Genomic DNA, 9,900 nt, shown 5'->3' with positions numbered 1-9,900 from the left:
TCCCAGGAGTCGCTCAACAAGACCAGATCATCAGCGAATGCCATGGCAGTTATCGTACGCTCTCCACGATGGAATCCTTTGCCACTCTCTTCCAGCTTGCACAACAGGGGGTCCATTGCCAGATTGAATAGAAGGGGTGACAGCGGATCACCCTGCTTCACTCCAACCCAGATCTGGATTTTGTCCGTGTGCGTGTTCTTCTTGACGGTGACATACGTACTGATGTCCTTGTACATATTGTCCACCAGTCCGACGATGTGGGGATCCACTCTCCGTTGCTGTAAAACGTGTAAGATGTGCTGGTGGCTCACGGTGTCAAAAGCCTTAGCAATGTCCACGAATATAACACCCAGTGGTCTATGTTCATTTTTGGCAGTCTGAATTATAGTTTGCAGGAGCTTCAGGTTCTCAGAACATCCCGCCGCACTGATGAAACCTCTCTGCCTTGGGTTGAGGGGGCACGCCTTAGTCATCCTCGCCGTCACGATCCTGGAGAACAGCCTCAGCAAGATGGAACCAATTGTGATGGGTCTCCAGTTGTTGATGTCTTTTAGGCGCTCTGGTTTTGTCAATTTGGGGATCAAAACAGTCCTGCATCCCCTCACCATGTCTGGGATGTCACCAGATGTTAACCACAGGTCGAAGAGCTCAGCAGTCCAGGCATACCCAGGATCCATCTTCCTGATGTTCCCAAGGGCAATCCCATCTGGACCTGGCGCCGAGCCCTTGCTCATTTCCCGCACGTTCTTTTCAATTTCTTTGGCCGTAATTAAGTCCCTGAAGGCCTTATGGTGGGCCTTCCCTTTAATTTCAAAGTCTCCAAAGACTCTCAAGTCTCACACCAAACTGTCCAGGTGTTTCCCATCTGGCCTTGAATACCGAATAAATTTCACTGGGTGATACATCGCAGGACAGACATTCGATGTCGTCCAAAATGATCTTCGCTAATTTCCCCATCTAGATGGAATAAACGCTGAAAGCGGAGGTAGTTACCTCTTTTGATCGCTCTGTCCTTCATCCACTTCTGAAACTGTTTTCTTGGCTGCTCCTCCCGAGTTTCCTTTTTGCTTTCCCCCGGAGTGCTGTTCTTATTTGGCTCACTGATTCCAGGCAACCAAAGCAGTCCTGTGCTGTCTGATTGAGCAGTGGTCGCACCTTTTGGCCTTCTAATAACTGTTCAAATGCTCTGGGGAAGTTGTTAATTGTCCCATCTGATAAATGTTCTTTGATCCTTTTCTGATAATGAGCCTGCAGTCACCCCGCCCTCTGCTGGCCAACGGTTTCCCAGGGACCATTATCCCTATCAAGGTGGTGTCCAGATGTCTCTATTGTTCCCTTCCCAGCAGCTGGTCCTCTCGGCTGGTGGTTCCCCCCAAGTCCATTGTTCACAGTTCCTGCCTGGGATTGATGACTTGACCCAGGTTCTGATTTCAAGTTCCCAGCTGCTCCCCCACCCACTCAATTCTTCCTGAGCAGTATTCTCCTTTTATCACTAATCTGCTTAGCTGTTTTGGTTGTTAAGTGTTCCGATATGAGCTTATTAATGTTTTTGTGACTCTCGAACTGTACCTGCAGCTTGACAAGTAGCTCTTCCTCCTCCTTTGTCCAGCATCTTTTGTGGGCTCCTCGGTTTGATGTTTCTTTTGGTTGGAAAGCATCAATCCTCTCCTGGTTTCTAACCAGTGGATGTGCCAATCTTTTGTGTTGTCCTAGGCCAATTTTAGTCATAAAATCTCTACTGCATACCTCACATATCCACTCTCCCACTGGAGGTCCCGCATCCTTCGGACCCTTGCACTTTGCAAAATGACAGACAGTACTGTGATGGTTAAAATCCTCCCTCCCACACTAGGCACACCGAAAGCACACACTCTTCCTCCCGTGAGACCCCTTAAGGTGTTCAATTAGGGCCAACATCGAGTTGAGCCGGGTACCACAGCAAGGACATGGTGGATTTTTGTCAGGAACAGTCACCTTCACCATGTCATCCGGTGCTTGTTCACTGCGGACCTCAGGCACTGGAGGCAATGCCTCTGGTGTACCCTCTTCCCCCTTCCCACTGCCTCCTTTCTCAAGTACATTCTGATCATCGTCCTTAGGGGGACTAGAATTTAAGTCGTCCCCCTCACTCAGTTGTGGTGTAGGCTGTTCATACACCTCAGGAAACCCATTCAACACCCCCCCATTAACAGAAAAATTAACCACCCCCTGTACATGCTCCTGCAGATCTGACCTATACAGTTCTAAAGAAAAATTCACCAGCAAGCCCAATTCATTTTCTGTCAATTTGGTGGTTGTAGATGTTACAAAATCATCTCGGGAGGTCTGAGTGCCCACCGATACCCTAGTAAGGTGGAACGGCCGCCCCCAGTTTCCTCCTCCGAGGAACGGATTTGGATTTGGAATAGCTGAGTCATGACCGGATCCAACATCGGGAATGGATTGGGTGGTCAGCCCACCTCCAAACCCGTCGCCCCTGTCCGACCGGGGGGCCAGGTTTCAGGTAGTAAGCCTAACGATTTAGACCGAGAAACTTGTTTCACCGAAATTTGGAAGGAACTGTTGGGCTGGTGAGTCCCAATGGCTCCCAGACTGGGGCAGAGATCGACTTAGTCACCCTGTTAAGGGCTTACCAGTGGGACCACGAGGAGGTGCGATCTCTGCAGCTATGCCCAGTTGTAATTAGACCTTCTCCAGCCCTCATGCACATCATAATTAGATGACGACACATTTGGCAACCATTAAGAGAGTCATAGTTACTCCCGCCGTTTACCCGCGCTTCATTGAATTTCTTCACTTTGACATTCAGAGCACTGGGCAGAAATCACATCGCGTCAACACCCGCCTCAGGCCTTCGCGATGCTTTGTTTTAATTAAGCAGTCGGATTCCCCTGGTCCGCACCAGTTCTAAGCCGGCTGCTAGGCACCGGCCGAGGCAGGGCGCTGGCCCGGGGGACCCCCCCGGGGACCTTCCCCCACGCAAACCGCTTGGCCGACGCTGACCATGGCCGCGCGCGCACCGGCCGTGTGCTCTGGGGACCCCGCTGGCAGGAACCGACGGGGCGGTGGCGTGCGACGAAGACAGCACCGGCTGCCGCTGGGGCTCCGGCCGCAGCAAGGTGGACGGCAGGCGGAGGCGGGGGCAGGTGGCACCCGCCGCAGCAGGGGCGATCCATGGGAAGGGCCCGGCACACGTCTAGAGTCGCCGCCACGCACGCGCCCCAGCGCCCGGGCGGGCCACGCGGAGCGCACTCACCCACACGCAGCTCCTCGTCCAGGCGCGACACGCGCCCCGGGATCCCACCTCGCCTTCATTGCGCCGCGGGCTTTCAACGACGGCCCCTGACTCGTGCATGTGCTAGACTCCTTGGTCTGTGTTTCAAGACGGGTTGGGTGGGTAGCCGACATTGCCACAGACCCCGGGCGCCTGAGTGAGGCCCATCAAGCTCGGCCTGGCGGTGCCGCGCGGTCGGGGTATTCTGAGGACAGTTCACCCCGGTCGACTGCAGCGCCAGGGGCCGGCAGGCCCAGCCCCCGCACCCCCGCACGAAACGCCGCGCTGCAAGGACACCGCCCCCGCCCCCCCCCCACCCCAGGAGGGAGAGGGGGGGAAAGTGACGCCCCCTGCCCCGGCGCCACTGACGGGGGGGAGGAGGGCACGGCGGCGGTCCTCTCCCTCGGCCCCGGGATTCAGCAAGACCTGCTGCCTGGGGGCCGTAACACCCACCGCCGCTTGCGCGGCGCCGGGCAACCTGCCCGCCGGAGGCCTTCCCAGACGACCCGGAGCTGGGCACGGCGCACCGCCATGGAGGAAATGTGCCCGGCCTGGGCCGGCCGCCGACCGGGTGGGGTGGTCCCCGCACTGGCCCGCCCCCCCTGGCTCGCTCCCATGGATGGGGTTCACCCGGGGGACGGAGGGGAGGCGGAGGCGAGGATCCACCGAACCCGCGCTGGCCGACCGCAACTCGCCGAGTTGAATCCTCCGGGCAGAATGCGTGGGCCCCACCCGTTTACCTCTTAATGGTTTCATGCCCTCTTGAACTCTCTGTTCAAAGTTCTTTTCAACTTTCCCTTACGGTACTTGTTGGCTATCGGTCTTGTGCCGGTATTTAGCCTTAGATGGAGTTTACCACCTGCTTTGGGCTGCATTCCCAAGCAACCCAACTTTGAGAAGCCCCGGGCCCGGCATGCCGGGGGGCCGCTACCGGCCTTACACCGTCCGCGGGCTGCAGCCTCGATCACAAGGACTTGGATCCCCGAAGAGTGCCGCCGGGGAGGGGGGCTTCTGTACGCCACATGTCCCGCGCCACACCGCGGGGCAGGGATTCGGCGCTGGGCTTTTCCCTCTTCGCTCGCTGTGACTGAGGGAATCCTTGTTAGTTTCTTTTCCTCCGCTGACAAATATCCTTAAATTCAGCAGGTCGCCACGTCTGATCTGAGGTTGTAAGCCCAAAGCTCGGCCACGCCGCAGACGGGGGTGTGCGCGGAGATGGCCGCCTTGTCTCCCTCGCCTGCTACGCCACCCGCCCCCCTCTTCTCCACGCTCCCGGAGGGAGCTGGAGAGAGAGAGCGCGCGCGAGCGAGCGATGAGGAGATGGAGAACCCCATCCCGGAGACGAGAACCAAAAAAGGGAGCGCGGCAGAGACGGCCCCGCGCGGGAGGACTGGCCGGGCAGCGGCGCGCGCGACGGCCTCGGTGGGGAGAGAGAGAGGAGTGACGGCGCCCCTCGGTGCGCCCCGAGACCACGACAGAGGAGGAGGGGGCGGGCGAAGGGAGGAGGGGGTCGGAACCCCCGTCCCCGGCGCTCTCGCGTGCAGCAGCATGGCACGGTACCGCCGCGGTACCCACCCGCAGACAGCTGCCCGCGCTGGGGGGAGGCCAGGGGCGAGGCCCGCGCCTCGCCTCCCCTTCTCGCCCTCCTCTCTCTTTATCTCGGCCCTCAGCGGCGCATTTCGACGCCGTCTCTCGCTGTCCCCAGGCCGCTGCGCCACCGCATCCGCGGCACGGTCCCAGCGAGGACGAGCTCCGCCCCAGCAGCTCGCTGCATTTAGGGGGACGAAGGCCCTGCGCGGTGAGGACGACGACAATGACCGTGACGACGACGACGCCCACTGGGCCGCAGGGAAGGGATCGAGGCCACCTAGGGAAACGTTTCCCTCGCCGAACCCCTGACTGCCTTCCCGCCGGGAACCGGTGGGACGACGCCGCTGCCACCGCCACCGCCGCCCACCGCGGGCAACCGGCCTGCGAGGCAACCCCAGCTGCGCTGCCAGGGTGGCCCCCAGACGGCGATTGATTGTCAAGTGATGCTCAGACAGGCGTAGCCCTGGGAGGAACCCGGGGCCACAAGTGCGTTCGAAGTGTCGATGATCAATGTGTCCTGCAATTCACATTAATTCTCACAGCTGGCTGCGTTCTTCATTGATGCACGAGCCAAGCGATCCACTGCTAAGACTCGTCTGCCTTTCGGGCACCGCTCACGCTGAGCGGCCCTTTTTTTTGTTACTCTGGCGCCGAGGACGCATGGGCGTGCGCCTGGCTTCGACCATAGAAGCACACAGAAATGGAAGGGAAAAAAAAAAAAACTGGAGACCCACACTCCGATGGCCAGCCCAGAGGCGGGGGAGCCCGCGCCCCCGACTGCCTCCCCCTGCGAGCGGAGACGCTGACCTCACAACGCCGTCATTCAAAGGCGGCCCAGGCGCCCGGGCTCAGCCCGGCCTCCGTGCGGTGTGCCACGCAGGACGCGCTGGAACTCGGGAGGGCACGGCGGCCCGCCCGCTTCTCGCTTTGACGGGATGACACGCACAACACACATGGCTCGCAGCCGGGGGCGTGCGGCCATCGGCCCCCGCACACAGTGGCTCTCCCTCGGCCCCCGACGCCGCGGGCCTCACGGAGCGCCGCCGCGCCGCTGTGCGGCCAGCTTTTCTCTTCCCCCACAGCACGGCCTTTCCCCCGGGCTTGAGATGGCACGCAACGACAACCAGCCCCCGCCGGTACCCCTCCCGTGGGACTGCTCCCCTGCCGGGCAGGCGAGCGACTGGCGGATGCACCCGCCGCCAGCCCTGCAGGCAGGTGCCACCGAGACCGAAACCAGTGTCACCGGCGCCCGGGGCGGGCTGGACAGCAGACCCCATTGCCACTATAGCCACACTCCCAGGACCGCCGCCGCCACGTCGCACCGCCAGGGCCCCTTCCCTCGGGCACACGCCCAGCGGAAGGTGGTATGGTGCTGAGCCGGGGGGCAACGCCCGCTCTCCTCGTTTGCACGCGGAGACCGGGCAGGGAGAAGCGCCCCCGTGGCCGCCCCGCATGCCTTCCTGCGGCCCACATGCGGCTGGGAAGGGCGATGGAGGACGCGACAAGCGGGGCCCAGGACGGGACCGCGGCCAGGCGATGGCGGGCGCCTTCCGGCTGACCATCCCCACAGGGAGGGACACCCATCGAGCGGCGGCACCACCGCTGCTCGGCATGGGGTCACCCGCGCTCGCGGGCCTCGGCTGCTGGATGGCCCGCATAGCGCTCACCCCCCATGAGCGGGCGGATGAGCCAGGGGACGGCCGGCGGACGACGGTGTGGCCAGTGGGCATTCAAGGAGAAAAGGCTGTCGAGGGGAGGAGAGGCGCCGGACGCGCCAGATGCAGCGCCGCGCGCGCCAGAGACTGCGGCAGCGGGTCGAGGAGAGAGAGCGCGGGCGGGCCCAGGTGGCCGCGACCCCGTGGCTGAGGAAGGGCAGAGAGAACGCGCTCTCTGCCGGCGTTGCCTGTTACGACGAGGCGAGCAGGTCGACCCCCGCGGCTGACAGTGCGCCGCTGCCTCTCCGCCGAGGATGGGCTGCGGGGGGGGGGGGCAGGGCGCCCCTTCCTGGCACGGCACGGTTAACCCCCGCGGCCTGTGGAGGGACAACAACGGCGACGGAGGATTACGGCTGGTGACGATGGGACAACCACTGCAGGGGATGGCGGGATTAGCTGCTCCCCACCCCTCTGTGGCGCCCCACATGGCCACCGCGTGGCAGGCCTGCTGCCACCGCCGCCGGCACCGCTGCTGCCACGGCAGGCCACGCCGAGCCGCCCAAGTCTTTAAACCACCGCCCGGCCCGGCCGGCCCCTTTTGGCAAACCCGCAGCATTTGACGACGCTGAGGGAAAAAACCTGGGGGGACCGCCGAGGCGCGGAGCACTAGGTACCTTGCCCTGGGGCGAGGGAAACGACCTGCATGGCCCCGCCGGGTTGCCTCCCCCGCTGCCGCCCTCGGGGGAGCGTCCACCGGCGGGGGCGCGCCCGACATCTGCCGCCACCACCGCCACGTCCTTCTCGAGGCCCGGGGTATCCCTCAGCAGCCAGGCGCTGCACAACCGAGAGGACCGGCATGGCTCAGGCTGCCCCACCAGCGCGGGGGACACGGGCCCGACCACTGAGCACACCTCAGGTGCGCATGTGCACGCGCAGCACGAAGCGCAGCCGGGAACACCCGGAGCCCTCGGCCCTTGGAGTTCCTCTGCCACACACGAGAAGGGGGCCACTCAGCCCGAAAGCGGGGAACTCTGCCAGCCGGCAAAAGCCCCGCTCCCCGGTGCGGGAAGGGCTGGAGGAGCCGCCTGCTCCGAGCCCCAAAGGCGCACACGCCACCCGGCTCCCTCGCCCTTTCCACCTCGGCCGCCGAAAGGTGCCACGGCCGGATGGACAGGCGTCGTTCGATGGGCGAAGCAGTGACGGAAGGGACGGGCGCGCCTTCGGGAGGGGCCGTGCCGATCACCCCTCCCTCCCAGCACCCGGGTGGCTTTCTCGCGCGCACACCGAGGAGAGCCAAGCTCGGGAGAACTCGGGCCGTGCCATGGCGCCCACACGCGCCACACCGGCGACCAGCATTCAGCGGTGCTGGCCGTGGCAGTGAGAGGCTCAGGAGCCCGCGGCCGCGCCCCCGCTCTCCGGCGGGGACGGACTGGTGGCAGACCGGTGCAAGACCGGGGTGGGGGGGGCTGGTGTGGGGGGCGGGGGGCAAGCCGCCGCTACGGCGGCCAGCGTGCCATGCTTCTAGGCCCGGCCATGACGCGCGGTGTAGCGCGGGGAGAGCCCTGCCCGTGCGCACCGTGGTGGGCGTGCGTGGCATGCTTCGCCGCGCTGAGTGGCTTTTTCCCCCTCTCCCGCTTCCGACCCCCAGCGCCCGGAGGTGCCGCGCGCCTCCGGTCCCTCTGATTCCCAGTCAGCTGGGGTCATCATAGTAGGCACAGACAGTACCATCGAAAGTTGATAGGGCAGACATTCAAATGGGTCGTCGCCGCTGCGGGGGCGTGCGATCGGCTTGAGGTTATCTAGAGTCACCAAAGCTGCTGGGCAGGCCCGGGTTGGTTTTGGTCTGATAAATGCACGCGTCCCCGGAGGTCGGCGCTCGTCGGCATGTATTAGCTCTAGAATTACCACAGTTATGCAAGGAGCGGGAGAGGAGCGCCCAAAGGAACCATAACTGATTTCATGAGCCATTCGCAGTTTCACTGTACCTCCCATGTGTACTTAGACATGCATGGCTTAAGCTTTGAGAGAAGCATATGCTACTGGCAGGATCAACCATGTAGCCGCCGCCCACGGCGGCGCTGCGAAGCGTCGCGCGAGCGCTTGGACGGAGCGCCCGGACGCGCCCGGCCTGCCGGTGAACTCGCCCCGCGCCAAATCCCGACCGCCCCAGGCTCCTTTTTCTGCTCCGACCCACGGGAGCAGCATCGCGGACAAAGACATGGCAGCAGGCGGCGGCATGGCGGTGACAGGCGCCGGCGGCAGGGACGGCGGCTGGCCACATCACGGCCCGGCATTGCCTGGGACGGGGAACGGCACCACGCGCGAGAGATGCCCCTTGGTGACAGCCGACCCCAGTGGCCGGCCCTTCCCGCGACGCCGCGGGCAAGGAGCCGGGACCGCTGCACAGCTTTTTGCCACTCGAATGGAGCACGAGGCTTCCTCTCGCTCTCTCTCGCGTTTTTTTTCCAGGGGCCCGCGCCCCGGTTCGAGACTCGGCCTCGAGCTCAAAATGGACGCGCGTGGTGCACGGAACAGGGCTCGGCCGGGGCTGACCCGCCCCCCCACACAAGCTGAGAAAAACCCGCCTGCCGAAAGGTCGCGGGTGAGCGACCGGCCGTCAGCGAGGTTGGGCCAAGCGGGGCCCCGCTCACAGGGAGCGAACACTGTCCCGGCGCGTCCCCCCACCGGGCCACACGGAAAGCATCGGATGTGCTAGAGGAGGCAGCGACCCGACAAGGCGGGCGCGGCCCAGACACCGAGGCCCCTTTACAGCCGGGGCGGCTCGCTCTGCAGCAGGCGGCGGAACGGCAAAGGAGCGCGCGGACCGGGCTCTGTTCCACCCGCGCCCGCGCCGTATCGGGTTCGAGCACTTTATCCCTCTCTCTTTTCTCTCCTGCCTCTCTCCCTTCTCGCGGCTCAGCTCCAGCCGCACCGCCGCGCGGCACTGCTTGCGGCCGGCACCCACATGGGCGCTACCCGGACCAGGGCCGGCACCAGCACCTCACGTGGTTTCTAAAGACACCTGAAAGCTCGAGGGGCCACGCAGCAGTCAGACAGCTCAGGACAGTAAAGACGCCCTTCCCCAGGCCATCGGGAGGGGTGACACATCGCCTGCGACGGAAAGTGAATTGGAAAGGAGACCGCCCTGCCTGAGCACCGGACCCCCCGCTGTGGCTTCCCCGTGACAGAGAAGCCTTGGAAGGAGAGCCGGCCTGCCGGGGGCCCTCTCCGACGCCACCTGAAAAGCCACATCGATCAGGCACGGCTCTGGGAAGGAGCTGCGCCAACGGTGACCAGGGCCCCACGGCCACGGTCCTGGGACAATGGCGACGGCCGCCCAGCCCAACTGCGGATCGCATCACTCGCGGCAGCAGAGGAGCG

The 9,900-nt window shown here is 63.6% G+C and overlaps 1 non-coding gene across 1 annotated transcript; it reads right to left on the bottom strand.

Moving 5' to 3' along the window:
* Positions 1 to 5,305: 5,305 nt before the first annotated feature.
* Positions 5,306 to 5,458, bottom strand: LOC139603569 (5.8S ribosomal RNA). Its single transcript, XR_011683726.1, has one exon. It is a non-coding gene; the product is annotated as a 5.8S ribosomal RNA (ribosomal RNA).
* Positions 5,459 to 9,900: the final 4,442 nt, after the last annotated feature.

This window comes from Agelaius tricolor, unplaced genomic scaffold (assembly GCF_023055355.1).
Source record: "Agelaius tricolor isolate 1412-34295 unplaced genomic scaffold, bAgeTri1.0.p SCAF_39, whole genome shotgun sequence".
Classification (NCBI taxonomy): domain Eukaryota; kingdom Metazoa; phylum Chordata; class Aves; order Passeriformes; family Icteridae; genus Agelaius; species Agelaius tricolor.
The sequence above is the reverse complement of the archived record's forward strand: the minus strand, read 5'-3'. Positions and strand labels throughout refer to the sequence as shown.